The following is a 20,128-nucleotide window of genomic DNA, read 5'->3' on the forward strand; positions in this document are numbered from 1 at the left end:
AGGGTTGGGGAAGACCAGAAGGGAATTTTCAAAGAGGAGAGCAGGAGCAGCGAATGGTCCAGTGCACGTATGTGATTAGCTGTTGGGAGCAATGCAGTTGGACAATGTTTGATGTCAATAATTATTCAAAGAAATCGAGAGAAAGAATGATTGAAATAAATGCTTCGCCAGCCTTCCTATTCATCATTTGTCTACTTGTTTGCACCGTAATGCTATTGGTCCTCTGATCTGCTGCCTGCACCATTTTGCAAGCCAACACTGAGCCCTGTCATGGCTGCCACCTACCTGTCAACAATGCAGTCTGGAGCCACTTCCCACCTCCATGCTGGTCCCAGTGCCGTTGATTGTGCACCACACTTGCACCTGGCCCAATTAGATCATTTACATTTGAAGATAGCGGAGTCAGGACCCAGAAATTATCCAAATCCCAGAATGAAAATCCAGCCTAATAATTCTAATGCCCTCCTGGCCAGTCTCTTGCCCACATCCTGCATAAGGCAGCATATCTAAAATGCTGCTGGCCATATCCTACCTTCACAAAATCTCACTTGCCTGTCAGTCCTGTCCTCAATTACCTACTTTGGCTCTCCATTCCTCTGATGCTGGCTTCATGTGCCATCTCATCCCTTCACTGTACCTTTGACTCCCCCCGCGCCCCCCCCCCCCCCCCCCCCCCAGAACCCGTGCTCTGATATTCACACCATAAACCCTTCCTTTCAGGCCTTCCTTAAAATCCACCTCTTTGGCCAACTGTCTCGTTTTTCTCTGTGATTTTTTTTTGATTACATTTCTGCTTTCAAACATTTTTCTGTGTTAAACGCGTGATCCTGCTGCAGCACCATCTGTATTACCCTCAGGGCCAATAGCGAGCACCTTCTTGATGGCAGGAATCTAACTGGGAGTCAGCTCTGCATCGATAACAAGCCCTGATGCAGGAAAACGGGTCAGGTAGAGGCAGAATCGGAGGGGCGGGCAGATGTCTCGCCCCATTGGAACTCTGCCCAAATGGGATAACCCTGACCAAAGTATCTCAAACAAGAAACATTAGTAGGATGGCAATCGTTAAGTTCGAATGTCAATCAAAAGAACATCAAATAAATGGCCAAGCAGCACGTCCGCATTCCTTTCAGAGGATCTACCCAACCCGTTTGTTCTCCTGAGGAAAGATTCTTCAAATATTCTCCCTGCTTTTCAAAAGTTATTTTTTTTTTAAATGTCAGAATATCTAAATTTTTACCCTACATTGCTTATCTTTGAACTTTCAAGGCTTATTGGCAATTTTAAAAAAGATGTCGGTAAATAAATTCTTGAAATCTTACCTTGGGTTACATTACACTTCCATAGTTGTAGCAGGTCAGTAACCATTCCACAGTACATATCAGTATCCCTGTCCATAGTATAAGGAAAAGATAGTGGGGTAAATTTTCATCTTCAATTCATTTCAGTAAAAGGAAAATCAAACGAGTTCTATAACTGCCGATAGTTCACAGTGTCCTGTTACCACCCTTGTAGTAAAGGCAAAAATCTAACCCAATGTAAGATTCAAGAATTTATTTATCAACATCTTTTTTTAAATTGCCAATAAGCCTTGAAACTTGACAGGGCAAATTAAAGTTAACACCAAAACGATGGTGACATCTTGTATTGATTCAACCTGCTGTGGCACAGATGGTAGAATGCGGGATCATGTACACAGCAAATGTTTGATCACACATGCCAACAAGAAAAGTTGCTGATTGGAAGATTGGTGAAAGATAGAAAGCTATGAGTCAGACAGGGCTGTTATGCATACTTCCCAGTGGTCATTTAAAGAACAACACAAGACAGGGAGGAAAAATTAGATTAAGCCCTTTTTTGAGCCTAAGAGTCGTGATTCGTGATTTCCCTGTGCCCAATACTGTTGAGGCATGCTGCCTCCTCATTTGAATGATTTCAGTGTGCAGCCCAGTGCGAAATGCGCTGCTAACTGACTGCATTGCTCAAAGGGGGCCCAGCAGCGCTTGGGAATAGCACATGTTTCAGCTGGCCTGCCCCTCTTAAAGGGAAGCTGCACTCATTCTACTCTAGTTGCTGCAGACCGTTTGTGGAGGACTTGAAGAGAAGCAAAAGCACAGAAACTGGAGTAATAGGTGAGAGAGAGGGATCCCAGGTTTTCAGATGCGGCACTGGAGGCATTTGTACTCGAGGTGGAAAGGAGGAGAGAACCAATGCTCCTGCTGGGGGCCAGGAGGTCCTCAAGACACATCCTGAGAAGGGAGTGGGAGCAGGTGGCCAGGGAGGTCATTTTCCAGAGTCCTGCCCCAAGGATCTGATAGTGGAGCCAAAAGAAATTCAGTGACCTCACACAGGTGTTCAAGGTGCACCTTCATATGACATCTCCTACTCACTGCTCCACCAGCCTCTTATGCTGCTTCTGCACCATAACACTCACTCAGCAGTAATCTTTAGCACTCAGGACACAGGTCTAATATTCAGATGTTCCAGCTCACCCTCTCACATGTACCAATGCTGTCAGCCTCACAACCCCATCTCGCAGCTTCCATATGCCTCCAGCTATTCAGCAATGGCAGGCACATCACTCAAACACATTGCGAACTCGCTGACACTCTTCCCTCTCTCTTGCAGGTTGGGATGGCCCATAACAGGAGGGAGCAGCACAGAACCAGCAGGGGACAGGCACGTCTGCATCACCTGAGCCCTCTGGAGGAGATGATGCTCCGCATCATGGGGGCAGCTATAACAGAGCTTGTTACATCCGGCATCCCGAGGAACATTCAGGATGACAGTATGTTCCTGCCGTAAATTCCTTCTCAAATCCCACCTCACCCTCATTCTGCTACATGGCATAAAGTGAAAACTGCAGATGGCGTGGCCTCTTGCTTTCCACCCCAACCACTTTCCCTCTCCCAACTCTCCCCCTCTGCATTTATGCTTTCAGATACCCAAGAACTGCCACCTCTCCAGGTACTGCACCCTCATGACATAAAGCAACAGCAAGTGGGCTGCAGCCAAGACAGGGGGAAAGGATAGTTTGTGTACCAGCTCACCAGAGGGCGAGGTCACAGATGAGTACTGCTGCAGAGGACTCAGATGGGCACCTCAATGGAGCAGTGTACAGGAGAAGGTTGGTGGTCAGGCACATTGAAATACATTGCTAGGCCTGTCAGACAGCCTTTTGTCACTTTTAAGGAGCATGGAGGAGTTGGCTCTGACTTGGTACAGCTCTTTTGCACAGAGCTTGGAGCCATCCTTTCCTGTGTGGAAGCATTGGACAACTCCATAACAACAATTGCCGATCCAGCTGTGATGCAGTATCTAGTGGTTGCTGTCCCAATTACCCACACAATGCTGCCGTGGAAGCTCAGACTGAGGTTATGAGGTCATTTCTTGTTGTCATACAAGCCCAGCTTGATTCCATACAGGCTCAGACTGCTATCATCATGGTTGCAGATACCTATGCTCAAAGGGGTTTGCAAGTTCTCAGCAGTCCAGCAAGCTGTGCTCCAGCAGATTATTAGGATTGCTGAGGCACCATTCCAGAGGAATGGCAGTGGCTCTGGGGAGCACGAACCTCTGTCCTCTCACAATTCGTGCTCCCACCACTGCCACTCCATCAGTGCCCTTGCTGTTGCCTCTCAGCCAGCCAGTGCAGTCTGAAGGTAGGCCTTTAAGACCCAGAGCTGCTGCAGCTTGTCCTGCAAGGCCATCTGCAGTCGCCTTCACTGAAAGTCAGTAGCTTTCCAGCAGCCATGCTGTGGACACTGGAGCACTAGGATAGGCAAAGGCATGCGCAACACGGGAACTATAGGGTAAATTGTTCCATTTTGTATGCATCATTGAATGTGTCATTGGATAAACTTGTAATGGGATGGTTTTCTGTTGGTGGCTTTTATTTCAGGGTTTTGGCCGAGACAACACTGTAATAGTACATAGCAGATGGATTGAAAGGCGAAGCATTGTGGAGCATCTGTGATGATTGAGTGATATTTTATGGGAATCAGATTGTAAGTAGCCGCACACAAGCAGTCCAACCAGAGTGAAGGGGTCCTGAATGTCTCCTCCCTGCCTCGCCTTCATCCTCCTCCTTTCCTTCAAATGCCTGGCAACAAGGAATGCAGCCTCATGATAGCGAGGTTGTGGAGGACACAACAGACCATCACGAACTTTGACACATACTCTGGTGAGTACTGGAGGCTGCCCTTCAAGCAGTCCAGGCAACAGAACTATTGCTTCAGGACACTGATGATTTGCTCCATGTTGTTGCTTGTGGCTGCATGGCTCTTGTTATAAGTGCATGGTCAGGTGGAGTCATTAGCCAGTAAGCAGGTATCCCTGGTCACCCAGCAGCAAGCCTCTGGTTCACCGTGGTGGGCCAAATTGGCAGGTACTGTTGACTGTCGCAGGATAAATGTGTCATGGCTGCTGCCAGGATCGCGGGCATTGACCGCGAGGATCTTCTGGTCATGGTCGCGCACCAACTGGACATTGATAGAACCCTTTGTGGTCATGGAACATCTCACCATTCACATGTGGAGCCCACAGAGCCACATGTGTGCAATCGATTGCCCTCTGCAACATTGGAAATCCTGCCAGCCTGGCAAATCCAAGTGATCCCTCCTTCTGCTTCTCTCTTGTCCAATGAAGTCCCCTCTCCTATGCCTGCTCTCTGTCACCTAATGCAGCAATGGACAGAAAACTGTAAGATTTTGCTAATGTTGCCTGCTCCCATCTGGAAGGATCCACCAGCATAGAAACTGAGAATGATAGTGACCTTGATGGCCGCTGGTAGCACTGTCCTTTTCCTGCTGTGAGATTGCAGGTTGAGTTGTTGGAAGAGGCAATGTTCATGTTCCTTGGTAAACCGCAGATGCCTCAGATACTGCTCCTGGATGAGGTAAAAGTAGGAGAAGTGCTCCATAAAGATCTTGGGTGGGTCAGGTCTTCTAGTGGAAGCCCTCCTCCTCCTCCCTCTCCACACTGCCTCCCTTCTCTTCTGCCTGAGCTCCATTTACATGCCATGCTGCAGCCCAAGAGGGACTGCAACTATAGCCCTCATGTCTGCTTGGTCCAAATTGTCAGAACATGCATCAAATCAGCCATGGAGGCTGATTGCCATCACAATCTGCCCATTCTGCCTGCTTCCAGTGCATGCACAGCACAGCTGTGCTAATTCCCTGTTAGTCAGGGAACACTGCATGGGTCACACCAGAGGTGGCCAGAAGTGTTCTGGCCATCATTATTTTTCTTCAGAGCTTCTGTAGCACTGGCACCAGTGACACTATAGTGCCCAATTTTGTGGCCAGGAAGTTGTTTATGTGCCTACATGCTTGGCCAGGAATAGGTGCAAGGTGGGATAAACAAAAACTGTGGGAAAAGTTAAAATAGGCAACAGCATTTGTCAATAACGTTTCCTTTCAATTAAAATTACGATTTAAAAAAACTGAATGATTTAAAAAGTGAATAGACACTGCAATTATCAAATGGACAGAAACTGTTTTAAAATGGTTTTAAAATTTATTCAGCTGCACACAAACTAAATTATCAAATCTGGTCTCAAGGTTGGTGATCTTCAGACTTGAGAAAGTAATGTTATATAATCTATATAGGTACCCAAAACATGACTATAAATTCCAAATGCATACTGCAGTTCTACACAAGGGCAGTGTCTCAGGACTTTCCATGCAAAGAAGCTTCTATGAAATTTGTTGTGCAGTATCCTCCACACAAATGGTTTGTTTGTAACAGTCCTTCCCAGCCTTGGTCCATCTCCAAAATTGAAACATGTTGGCCCTTATATTTACAGGGATGCGATGAGGGAGTGTATTGTGGAGGGTGGGGAGGTTCGGGGAACCCAGAAATCCCTGGAACTCAGCAGGACTCCATTATCATTTTTATTCCATTTCTTGCCCAGCAAACCAGCCAGATTGACAGGTGGCCAGGCGGGAAAGCCAGTGGTAGAAGGCCGCAGCTGAGGACCATTGGGGCAGTTTGTGGCAATCAGAAAAGATCAGGGCTTGGTGAGGTGGCCTGGAGCATGGTAATTGGAAGGAGGCCATGTTTGAGGGTTGGAGTGGGAAGTTGGTCGTGATCATGGCAGCAAGGAGAGGCCATGATCAGCAGAAGGATTGCTTCAGGAGTTTAGGAGAGCACTCCTTCTCCTCTTTGCTCGTAGTCAGTGCTATAAAAGGCATTTACCTCCTAGTTGTGGTTGACCTAGTCTCCACTTAGCTGCCGGGTGTCCTGGCCCTGGGAACTCCAGCCAGTCAGCATTAAATTTAATTCAGGCTCCCAACTACATTGCGGGAGCCTGAATTAAATATAATAATGAATTGCCCCACCTCTCGAGAGTGGGCAAAAACATGACCAACTCCCCACTCCAACCCTTGAACGGCCTTCCTCCTGATTACCGAGCTCTGACATTGGCTTTGGCCACCAGGCCATGATCTTTGCCTCCCTCCCTCCTTCCCTCCCTCCAATTGCCAGGCTCCAAGCCACCCCACCAAGCCTTGACCTTTTCTGAGAGGGTTGGGGGGGGGGGGCGGTGGGGGGAAAGTTAGGGGGGGTAGGGGAAGAGAGGGTGGGAAGAGAGGGGGACAAATGGCAGCAGGTCGAATATGGTGGGTTGGGCTCATGTTTCACGATTTTTAATTCTTAGCCTACCCTCTCCTGTCCATTGTGGCGGGGTTCATAATGACCCCTTTATTTCATTCCCACTCAAATTGTACTGCTGTTGCTTGGCTGCCTCAGGCCTTTCCCATCCCATCCACTGTAAGTGACATTTACCCAACAATTGGCCTCCCAAGCTCTACCCTATGCAAACTACCTAGAACTCCAATGCTCATATCCTATTGCATACTGTTATGTTTATGCCAGGTTGCTGGATATTTATAAATTGATCTGATTTATCTCAGAGCAATGCAGATATCATACTTGTATTAAATTACCAACTGGTTTATTTACAACACTTTAAAATATGTTAGCTCTTACAAAATCTCAGTGTAATGTCTTCTCAGAGCAGTCTGTTTTGTAGAACATTCTAGGTCTGTCTCTTTTTAGTTTCAGTTTCAAACTCTTAAGCCCCACCCATAGGTTTAAGCAATCAAACACAGTGAACACAGATAAGTGGACAGACTAATACAATCAAACCCAGATCAACCAAACACTACATTTTCCCACTTTTAACTAAAGACATTATTTTTGAATTAAAGTATTCTAAATGTCAAACATATATACATCAAGTTATTTCTTAGTGTTCAATTGTCTGTTTTCTCTAAGTACAGAAATAGTTTTTGAGATAGGAAGGTTTTTTAGGTCTGCGATTAGATTTAGGAATTTGAGGTTGTGGATCTGTTTGATCAGCTTGATGAGGTGGATTACCGACATCACTCATAGGAAAAGGAAATGTATCCTCTTAACCACTGTCCTCAAAATATCCTGGTCTGTTCCCTATCAAATGCCTTGCATTCCACTTGTTATTGTCATCCAACAGACAAGCATTGGTACCGAGCAAATGTTTAATTTGCTTCAGACCTGATACTGATGAAACAAGTTTGTGGCCATAATTTGGCTGTTTGATTCAAACCCAATCTCCAACTTTAAATTGTGGTTCCCTTGTGCCTGCACAATTGTCAAAGTATGCTTTTGCTTTATCTTGTCCCTTTGCGATTTCATATGCTTCGCTCTGACATTCTCGTTAACTGGTAATGATGGCTTAAGAATGGTCAGTGGCATGCGGAAATTACGACCTATCATACGTTTAATACGTTAGGCTGGTGTCTTTCCGGTCAGAGAGTGTGTAGACTTTACTTTAGCTGCTGTCACTCTGTAACCTAGAAAGTCAATTGCAGGTGCCATAAATGTGCATTTATCCTTGTTGAGCATCAAATTGTGTTTTCCAAGTCGAGTGAGCACTGCTGATAATCATTGATCATGTTCAGATTTGCCCCTTCCATGGACAACAATGTCATCAAGTAGGTTGAGCATCCTCTGAACATCCAACAAAACTAAAGAAATGTTCCCTGGAATGCGCTACGTGCTGAACTTAGTCCACAGGGCATTTTGCGGTACTGAAACAGACCTTCATGGGTAACAAAAGCTGTGAGATATCGGCTTTGTTCTGCTGCAGGTATCAAACTTTGTGAAGACTGTGGAGTCATGAAATGATGCTGGCAGTTCTTGAATTGTAGGAAGTGGATACTTGTCTGGTATGAAAGATTTGTTGACTGTCTTTAGGTCTTTGCATAGTCTAAGTTTGCCATTTTTTTTGTTGGTCTAGATATGTTATCCACAGCGATGAGTCGATTTGATACCATCTGCTTCTAGTCATTTCAGCTTCTGTGACACTTCAGCACAGATTGCAAACAGCAACTATCTCAAATTTTGTAAAACTGGTCAAATTGATGTGTCAACGCGAGGAGCATGACAGTACCCCTTAATCTCCCGAAATCCAGTAAATAAGGAAGGGTACTGGCATGTATAATCTGCATTATGAATCCCATTAATGTGTGCTTCGATGGGGTCTTCAAGTTTGAATCCAAGCCTATCGAAATGGTTTACCCCCCATAAGGCTTCAGCCTTTAGCGACATAGAAAGTGAACCTGTCTAGGGTGACATTTTTGTAGCGTACTGGAACTGTGATCATCCCCGAAAAGGGAATGATAGTGTCGTCATAAACTTGAAGAGTGTCTGTTGCAGGAGTGAGAGAGAATTGCGAAAAATACCGATGGTAGAATTTGTCACTCAAAATAGATACTTTTGTGCCGCCATCGATAAAAGTGACACTGAGATGCCTGAAATCTCGACTGAGCACTCCTTAAAATGGCTTGGTGCTCTACTTTTTGTGATGGTAAATACATGTTGTACCTCATTCTCAGGAAGAGACTCCCCCACATGTCAAATCACTGAAGTCTTTTTGTTCGATGACCTGCACATCTTTGCAAAATGGTTTTACTTTAAACATGAGTTACACTTTTTTTCCTTGAGCTGGACATGGCATTCTGACTTGATGAGCATTTCCACAAATTGGGCAGTTTTGAAGGTAACTGACCATGATTGGGTTGCTGAGGTCTTCTTACCCTTATCCCTCGCACTGAAGCTGTTTGGGCCAGCTGGGTCTGCAACCCTGAGTCTAAGGGTGCATGTGTGCGTAACCTCTTTGAATCTAACAAGGCAAATTCGATCTGGACTGCCAAAGTTATGGTTTTTTCCAAGGTTAAATCATCATCCCCTGTGAGGAGATGCACCCTAATTCATGGAACTAAACTCTTTTCAATTAATTGGTCACAAATTAGTTCTTTGGTTAGTGTGCCAAATTTACATGCAGCTGCCAATTGCAGCAATGCTGTCATGTATTGTTTAATGGTCTTACCATGTCCCTGGGATCTCTGGTGGAATGCATACCACTTTATCATCACACTTTTCTTTGGCCCAAGTATATTTTGAGAGCACTTACTGCATATCAAACATAGACGTATCTTCTATGAGCTGCTCGATTATTCGCTGGCCCTCTGCTCCAAGACAATATATAAATGGCGGCACAGTGGCGCAGTGGTTAGCACTGCAGCCTCATAGCTCCAGGGACCCGGGTTCAATTCTGGGTACTGCCTGTGTGGAGTTTGCAAGTTCTCCCTGTGTCTGCGTGGGTTTTCTCCGGGTGCTCCGGTTTCCTCCCACATGCCAAAGACTTGCAGGTTGGTAGGTAAATTGGCCATTATAAATTGTCACTAGTATAGGTAGGTGGTAGGGAAATATAGGGACAGGTGGGGATGTTTGGTAGGAATATGGGATTAGTGTAGGATTAGTATAAATGGGTGGTTGATGGTCGGCACAGACTCGGTGGGCCGAAGGGCCTGTTTCAGTGCTGTATATCTAATCTAATAAGTGTCAATTTCTTATGTTTCACTGCTATAGCTGTGCTGTCCATCCCCACAGAGAGCAAGTAGGTCTTGAACCCCGAAATCATCACTTCCAGCACAAGGGAGGATTTCCTGCCATTGAAAGAAATGGTTCTGGAGCTAATAACATTAAATTTTGCTGAATCATCCTCGTAGCCACATTTTTGTTATGTTTATGCTGGCTTGCTGGATATTTATATATCTATCTGACTTATCTCAGTGCATTAAATCATCAACTGGTTTATTTACAACACTTTAAAATATCTCAGCTCTTACAAAATCTTAGTACAATGTCATCTCAGAGCAGTCTGTTTTGTAGAACATTCTAGGTCTGTCTCTTTTTAGTTTTAGTTTCAAACTCTTAAGCTCCAGCCATAGGCTTAAGCAATCAAACACAGTGAACACAGATAAGTGGATAGACTAATACAACCAAACCCAGATCAATCAAACACTACACATATAAAGTCCCAGTGTGCTAATCTTTACCAATCTCAATTAAATTCCCATCTCACAGCTCATTAATTTCAGATTCCTCTTCCTCATTTACAAATTCCTGCCTTTGGAACCTCCTGCAAGCCCTGTACCCCAGTTTGCAGCTTCTGCTGGTCTGAATCTGGACTACTCTGCAATATCCCTTTCTATTGCTGCACAATTGGTGGCAGAGCTGGCAGCCCATATGCTCTTGAATCCTCTGTATAACCCCTTCCCCTTGCTGCATCTCTGCCCATCTTAAAAAGCTTTCTCAAAACTTGCCTCTTTCACCAAGCTTTTAATCACTTTCCCTAAGCTTCTCCCTATTCCTTCTGTTCTCCATCAGCCCCTTTATGAAATGCCTTCACGTGTTATATTATGCTGAAGGTACCATATAATTGCAAATTGTTTCCCTCAAATTGGCAGACATGATATGCAAACCTCATTGCTAGAATTATCACATGGAGTACTGTTATGACATGTTCACTGCACCACTTGACATAAATAGTAATACAGAGCATTTTATGTTTGTGGCTTCCTAGATATCCTTTTGAGGTTAAATGTGAATATCCAAATATTACTATCTGAGTTACTCCTCTCCGTCACTAGGTTTGTGAAAATGAGATCTCACCATTAGCCTCCCCATTTTGTTTTAGGATCTTGCTTATTAACCCATTAATGGTCCATGAAACTGATCACAGAAAGTTAAGCCTTGTTACTACAGGCTTAAGTATCATTTAAATGATGTGATGAGTGTTAATGACTGCCAATCAACATCTCTAATACCAAAAAATGATCGTAACAAGTCTCATTACTTCAAGTTTAAAAAAAAAATTTCAGGGATATTTTTAAAATGCCAAATTTTAAATTTAAATTGTTTTTCTTTCCTTTCTGTCTCTTTTCCTCTCTTAATCCAACATTTCTTTCCTCATTTTTCTCTCACTATCTGATTTGATGTTGAATTCACCCCCTTTAATTCATCCACCTTCTCAGCCCTTCCTGTTTTTATTTTCAAATCATTAAATCTCATTGGTTAAGGAGATATCCTCTTGCTTGCCTGTTCCTTCAGGTCCCCGATGCCCTGTTTCCCCCACTGTGTTGTTACTGATGCCACGTGATGCCCTGCTGCAGAGAATTTTGGCCCAACGTTTTGTTGGAGATTCAAGGAAGTTCTCTTGCCCATTTGCATTTGTAGTTCTTTCTCTGTAAAACTTAGGGATTGGCTGCTATTATTTGCACAGAGCTATCTGCAATAAAATCAGTACTTATTGCCTCACTGTGCTTTGGAGTGGTTGAGGCTATCAGTATAAATACATTTAAAGGGAAACTAGAAAGGTGCATGAGGGAGAAAAGAATAAAAGGATATGTTGACGGGGTGAGATGAAGTAAGGTGAGAGAAGGTTTGTGTGGAACATAAACACTGGCAAAGGCCTATTGGGCTGAATGTCCTGTTTGTGTGCTGTAAAATTCTATGTAATTAACAAAGGTAATTTCTAATTGTGAAATTAAATTTTTCATAACGTCATCTAATTTATTATTGAATGGTTCAATGTCATATTAGTAGTAAATTATCATCTGGGAATATTTGAATACTATTGTTACAGCTCATTTTACAGGCACACAAACTAATTCCCACAATAAGTGTTAACGAGAAAGCAAAAGCCAAAAGGGTACTAGAGCAAAACTTTCAATCTGGCACTGTTTTGGGACTTCTCAACCCAGACAGACAGCCACAAGTGTGAAAACTATAATTCCCTCATTAGCACTGACTTCAAGACCTTAAGAGAGGAAATCCCACAACTAATACCCCCATGCTACAGAAAATACGAATAGATTTAGATTGACAGCACAGCATGGTAGTCTGAAGTGAAGAGTGGATTGCATAAAGACAGATTTAATTCAAATAACTCATTAAACTGGCAAACAATTTAATGAGGGTGGGGAAATCCTTGGAAAGTGTGAAAGGAGTTATTCAAATACAAAACTGAGGGAAATCTTGCCCTACCCAATCCATACACTTATTATTCATTATTTCAACTCAAATAGATACAGGAGTGATTGGTAGTCTCAGAGGACAGTCCTGGCTGCAGACACAAGAGAAGGAAATCCACTTGATCAACCTTAAAATCATTATTTACAGTGAAGAACCTAAAGGAGACAGTAGCACCAGAAAACACCAAGTTGGCATACAGGAGACGGCCAAGCGACTAGAGCCAACTCTAAAACAAGTCAGTGAGGCTAAACTGTGATATAACTAGCATGTTATTATTGAAGACAGCACCTCAAAATAGTCAAGTCTTATTTTATTTATTACAGAAACTTTTCCAACAAAAGCTCGTTCACAGTTTTTTCAATATCTACAGATTATCTTTGCTTTGAAGTACATCATGAAACTGAAACAAAATCTACTTTAGAAGTCAGGGGTCATTTTTTTTCTACTCTGAAGTTTTTGATCTCAACTTAGCCATTGGGGTCACTGATCAAAAGACCTGAAAATCGGTTGGCTAATTTCTGACCTCTCTTTTTGTGGCTTGTCTCTCCCTTGAATTCCAGGAGTAACAAGCAGCCATCGTTATTTGGAGATAGGTAAATTTCAGGAATATGGTGATTGATATGTAAATGACCAAGAAACATATAGCAGGGATCTTTGCCAAGACCATAGTGAAACTAAATTCTGAAAAGGCTGGAAGTATAATGTAAACAGATAAAATAAAAAATGCATTGCAGAAATAGACATGATGATGAATATTTATATTCCACTTTGGAATTTTGAACATATTGGGCTGAACTTTACCAGCCCCTTGACATTGTGGCGGGGGGGGCGGGCTGTAAAATACTTGCAGGAGTGGCCCCGCCACGACCCTCGACGCCGAGAAGGCCCCACGGCATTTTACCGACGGCAGTGAGACCTCGGGGCTTTCATTTACATATTTAAATTAATTAAGATGAACTGCAAATAAACTTACCTGGTCCCGGTGGCTGTCCCACATTGATTTTATGCCCATCAGCCGCACCTCACGGGCCTTCGGAACTCCATTTGGAGTTCTGAGGCGAGACACTGGTGGGGAGAGGGGAGGAGTGAAATTATCAGGGCAGAGGGGAATGGGGAAAACACTTTTTATTAGCTGTGGGGATGGGGGGAAGGGGTTGAAGGGCAAATGTGAGGAGGTTGGGGGGAAAATTTAAGGTTGGGAATGAAATTAATTTTCTGAATACAGGGCAATAAAAAAACCGTTGTGGGGGAGTTGTTGGGAAAGGGCCTCCAGCTTCTAATTATTTTTTATAAGCAAATGGACAGTAATATACCTTTAAAAATTAAAATTTTTGCTAAGTGTTCAAAGCCATTTAAAAATGGACACCACTGCCCGGGACGGAACAGCCACCCCCTCTGAGTCATCAGGGGCAGCCGCTCTGCCCTCTCCAGTTAAATCAGCCCCCGCGTAAAATATCACAAGGGCTCAGCAGCAGCGCGTCCGCATGTGAAAGCTGCCAACTTCAAAGTGTGCCGCCGCGATGTGCGGCGCGCTAATGAAATTCAGCCCATTGTGTCTGTGTTAATCGTACAAGATACTCCACTCAAGTTCAAATATCTGAAATGTATGTCAAAGGTTGCATAGCTCAAGGCTGATAATTTTCCCCTCAGTAGTAGCAGTGTGCAGTGGAATTTGCATAATATCTGTTAATTTGTTTGTTAATCTGGAAGGTGGAAAATTTCATGCACTGGACAACATTCATACAGGTCAAAACTACCAACTGAATTCATTTTCAATTAGGATATTTACAGAGAAAATATATAGCCAGCGGAGGTGGTAGACGCGGGCACGATAGCGTCTTTTAAGATGTATCTAGACAGATACATGAATGGGCAGGAAGCAAAGAGATACAGACCCTTAGAAAATAGGTGACATGTTTAGATAGAGGATCTGGATCGGCGCAGGCTTGGAGGGCCGAAGGGCCTGTTCCTGTGCTGTAATTGTCTTTGTTCTTTGTACTAGACAGCAAAGAAAAGTTTACGTAAAGGGTCAATAAGAACTTTTCTGTTCAACAAAATGTCTTCCATCTTTTCTTACAATTTCTTGAAATGGAACAGTTGAAAGAGAGAACAACTCAAATTTATATTACATTATATCACATTTCTCAGAAACAACTTAACGCAATTTATTACCATGATTCCTTTGAAGTGCAGTTCCTGTTATTTTGTAAGCAAACTGGCAGTCAGCAGTCATGTTATGGACAGATCCCACAAATAGCAATAAGGTAACACACCCCTTACAGTCAACACCACCAATGCTGGAAAACTCTCTGCTCTTTGGTGGACAGTGCTATGAGATCATTAAAAGCTATGTGAACCACAGGAACAGCCGATCTAGGCCTTGCTTTAATGTTATAGCTAAAGAACAACACTTCTGACAATTCAGAGCTCCCTCACTACTGCAATGCGAAGTCAACCTAAGTTATGTGCTCCTGGAATGGAGCTTGAACCACAACTTATTGATTCAGAAATGTGAGCGTTCACAGCTAAGCTGGCATGAGAAGCAGATAAGCCTTTCCTTGTTCATTAGTAAATAGAAAGTAGTTTTCTGAATATACTGTTACAGACAGGTGGAAAGGGGTGTGGGTTGTTCCCACTATTCACGTCCCAACTGACCGCAGTTGTGTTTAGTTAAAATGCTGCGTTAGCCCCGGGTCAAATAAACAGACAAATGACAGATTTTCTCTTAGGTTAAAAAAAACTATTTATTTTTACATAGTTCCCAAAATGGTCGCAACCTTGCCCACACACACATTCACTCACACACACACATGCACAAGAATAGATAGAGAGAAAAAGGGTAAGTAGTTTAAAGTAGGTGTTCATGGTTTATGGTAAACCTGTTGAATTTTCTCAGGAGGACAGTCTCTTTTAAAGGTGCAGGCCTAGGTGTTTGTAGTCTTGAATTTGTTGAGGTGTTGTAGATTTTCTGGTGGTAAAAACTTCAGACTGGAGATCACTTTAAGTTCTCTGCTGCAGCAAATTAAAGTATAGGGTTAGCAACAGGGCTTCTTCCTTGCTTGGCTGGACTGCTTTCTGAAGGTGTTGGCTTGATCTCCCCCTCTCTCTCCAAAGGGTTATCTTTTTAAGGTAAAAATTCATCACATTAGAGTTTCTGTTAGGAGATACATGGCCCAATCCCCTGGTATAACCATACAATGGACCAGGATATGGAGACCATGGCTATTAATGGATATCTGAATGGACACCCTTCTGTTAACACGGTGTTATTTCACACCTATTCAATTTTGATTTGTGCTGTGAGTTTGTCTCTCTCCAGAATCCTTTGTTAATTCATTCATGTTGATAAGAGACATTAATATGCAATAGCACTCTTTGAAATTTCACAGAGGTTCTCACCAGAGCTACTTCAGATGAGGTTAACGAAATCCATTCTTGGAGACAGATTTGTGGATTTCCAGTACAGGAGGGGTAATGTGACTACTACTCCATTTTGAATGTCGTACAAGTGACCATGTTCTTGTGGTTTTGTTTAACAGTTGAGTTTTTAAAAATTCATGTTTCTTCCCTTTCATTGTTTATTTAATCACGGCTCCTTCCATGCATGACAATACAAACATACAAAAATGATGGACAGGAAAAGACCGACTGGTCCATCTAGCCTGTCCTATATAGTTGTGATGCCCTAAGCATCTTGGATCCATGTCACCTCCTAAGAGAGGTAAAAATTAACAGATAAAAACCTAGGCCAATTAGCAAACAAAAAGTATGGACAATTCCTCTCAGATGCCTTTAGGCAATCAAAACTAGTGCAAGAGATCACAATGACCCTGATTTATTGTACCTCATATTTTGAAATGTGTCCAGCAATTTGAGGCATTACAGGAATATGTAGGGCCACAAGCTTACAGAGTTCTGTGCAGCTGAATATATTTCAGCCACTATGCTAGTACTGCTGACTGAAGTGTATCTTGTCAAATCAATCATGATCACAGGAAAGGCAGCCAGGTTCTTGTATTATTAAAAATATCCCAAAGAATGGCTACAAAAGGTAATAATAACCTAAAGCAAACAATCTAATTCGCACCTTGAATAAAGTGTTTTGTGGCTGTGTCTCTGAGCAGCCATTTCAAATTTTAACAAGGCCACTGTGGGGAACTCTCCTTTGATATAGTGTAAAAAAAAATTCTGGTTTTGGTAAATTAGTTTCTTTTTGTTTTTGTTTCCACCTAATCACATATTCCTGGTAAACTCCTGCCTCACGCAGTGAGCACACACACACAAAAGATGCCATAGATGTTTATCATTGTTTATCTGTTCACATCCATTCAATCTAAACTGAATTGGAATCCAGGTCCCAGAAATAAAAGCCAAGTTTTAGAAGACATTTATGATAGGAATGTTGCACACAATCTAAAGTTAACATGTTAGACGATCTCTGAAGGAAGGTAAAGGGGTTCACAATTCATATTTTTTTGAATCTCCTTTTGGTCTTCTGAGGCCCTGAATGTTCAGGTGCCTCGTTGGGTTTCTGCAAAATCAATGTCAAACAGTGGGATTTGACTAATGGTGATATTGAGCTGACTCCAAAAAAATGCATGCATGCAATCAGTATACTGCACATCTGGCTAGATTTGCACTAGAGCTTAGCCATTTTGTGCTAAAATTAACTATTCAGGTCTCCAAAATATACTCTGTAGTATCCAAATGTATGGTCTCTCCACTGCCCAAAATGAGTCTTTATTGAGTGGAGGTGGGATTGCCTCTACCTATTTCATGTGAGAATAAGACTTGCAGCACTCTGATCTACAGCCCATGCACCCAATTCAGAAAATTACATTTATCGAAAACAGCTCTCCTTCAGCAGCACACTGAAATTAAAAGAAACAAAAAACAGAATGTACTGGAGATACTTAGCAGATCAGCCAGCATCTATGGAGAAAACAAACAAGATAACATTTGAGGTGTGGATCCTTCATCAGAATTGGAAGATTTTACAGATTAACAGCATACAAAAAGAAAAAAAATAAAGGAGAAGGGTGACAGTTTTTGTGTAACAGTTTCTACTAACCTAATAAACCCTCTTCCCCCACCCACCTTGTTGGCAGTTCATATGTTGTCTGTGTCTTGTAAATATTGTTAGTTTCTTTGATTACTATTTTTATACAACAATAACTTTTATTTATATAGTGCCATTAACATAATAAAATGTACCGAGGTGCTTCACAAGAGCATTATAAAGCCAATTATGATGCAGAGCCACATACGGAGTTATTAGGGCAGATGAGTAAAAACTTAGTCAAAGAGGTAGGTTTTAAGAAGCATCGTAAAGGAAGAAAGAGTGGAAGAGAGGGAATTCCAGAGGTTAGGGCCATGGTGACTGAAGGCATGGCCACCAATGGTGGAGTGATTAAAATCGGGGGTGTTCAATAGGTCAGAATTAGAAGAGATTAGAATATATTGGAGGGTTGTGGGGCTGGAGGAGATTACAGAGAGAGCAAAGGGTAAGGTCATGGAGGGATTTGAACATAAGGATGAGAATTTTAAAATCAAGGCGTTGCTTAACCAGGAGCCAATGTAGGTCAGCGAGCACAGGGGTGATAGTGGAACGGGACTTGGTGTGAGTTAAGACAGGTCTCCTATTCCTTTATGCCTCCTATGTTATCCTGCTATTATCAGGCCTGCCATTTAAATAAACTTTGTTTCTCATTTACTCTACAGTTCGTTCTTTTTCTTGCAAGCTATGAATGTACATGTGTGCATCAGTGTCTTTTTCCTCCCCTTCCTCTTTGGAATCCGTACCTGAAATAGTAAGATGTCTGCTCTCTAAGATACTGAGTGTTTTCAACATTTTTGACTTTGCTTCAGATGTTCAGCATCTGCAGTTTTTGCTTTATGTTTCTTCTGAAATGAAAATAATTATTTAATTATCTAATTATAGAGTAAGTCTGTCTAAAAGAATACTGTGACTAAGTATACACCATACCTTCTCAGACCTGAAGAGTTATATTTTAATTTGCCAGTTAGTTGTAGTAGCGGAAAATATGCAACAGGCTGTCTGGGTAAATTTAGCAATGGCCATAAGCCATTACTGCCTCCTGAGACTCAGATCCAGCCCACGGTTACAAATAATTGTTCCAAGCGGAAAACCCTAAGTATTGGATCTCATACAGTACTTTATTGTGTGGTTCTGTGGTAGGATAATCAGGGCCTTATGGGTCGTCGACAGTAGTTTTAGCTTGACGATGTAGATATAATTACAATAGAGAAAATGTTTTCACTTGCAGGGGTGTCCAAAACTAGAGATCATAAATGTTAGACTAATAAGTATAGTAGTGAATTCAGGAGAAACTTCTTTACCCAAAGAGTGGTAAGAATGCATTACCACAAGGAGTAGTTGAGGCAAATAACAGAGATGAATTTAAAGGAAAGCTAGATAAGCACATGAGGAAGAAAGGAATAGAAGATTATGCTGTTAGGGGTAAATGAAAAGGGCTGGGAGGAGACTCGTGTGGAACATAAAAGGACGCACAGACAAGTTGGACTGAATGGCTTATTTTTGTGCCGTAGACTCTGAAGGCACAAAATTCATTTGTGTAGTGCTGCTTTGAGCAACGCTACAAAAGACTACCTGATGTTTGTGCGCAAAGCCTGTCCACGGTGTAACTGAAATGAAATGGAGCGCATAGGTGCGTTTCCTGTGTGTGCCCAAAGACATTGAAAGTATGTTATCATGATGTCATTGACGTGAACGGGCTGATGTAATGCCAGGATAACAAAATTGGTCAACGACTGTGCAGGCAATATCTTCCTTATTCAGTCCTGAAACAACAAGCATTATGAAGCAAGATGGATCCTGTTCTGGGGCTATTTAAAGGGCCACTCAACAAATTGTAGCTGAGGTGCTTTTGACTTACTTGTGATGAGGCAAAGTTTATGGAAGCACTGTAGTGAGTTGCTGGAGCATTATGGAGGTTTTAATGATCATAAGAAGGCAGAAAATAACATTTCCTTGCAGAGGTACAGGGCAGTAGTTTCAGTGCCACTTGGTCTGGAAAATGAGCAGGGCATGCAGTTGTGGAGGCAGAGAGGGGAGGGAGGAGAAGGAGGGCTGTGCGGCACAGTGGCGCAGTGGTTAGCACCGCAGCCTCACAGCTCCAGCGACCCGGATTCAATTCTGGGTACTGCCTGTGTGGAGTTTGCAAGTTCTCCCTGTGTCTGCGTGGGTTTCCTCCGGGTGCTCCGGTTTCCTCCCACAGCCAAAAGACTTGCAGGTTGATAGGTAAATTGGCCATTATAAATTGCCCCTAGTATAGGTAGGTGGTAGGGGAATATAGGGACAGGTGAGGATGTGGTAGGAATATGGGATTAGTGTAGGATTAGTATAAATGGGTGGTTAATGGTCGGCACAGACTCAGTGGGCCGAAGGGCCTGTTTCAGTGCTGTATCTCGAAATCTAAAATCTAAATCTAAAAAATCTAAAAGACCCTACTCACAAAGGATATTCTGGGAGCAACAGTCCTACGTTGCCTCAGGAGGCTGTGCTTCACAAAGGAGGTAGTGACAGAGTTGTGCCACCTCCTTCACGACAACCTGGAACCACAAACAAGGGCAAAGACAGTCCTCCCAGTGGCTGTGAAGATCATTGTTGCACTTACATTCTACACTATGGATCCTTCCAGGCGGGAGCAGGCAGCATCAGCAACATGTCACAGTTAGCCATGCATAGCAGCATTCGAGAGGTGGCAGAGGCCCTCTCCATAAAGAGGGA

The sequence above is a fragment of the Heterodontus francisci genome, chromosome 4 (genome assembly GCF_036365525.1).
Source record: "Heterodontus francisci isolate sHetFra1 chromosome 4, sHetFra1.hap1, whole genome shotgun sequence".
NCBI classification, from domain to species: Eukaryota; Metazoa; Chordata; class Chondrichthyes; order Heterodontiformes; family Heterodontidae; genus Heterodontus; species Heterodontus francisci.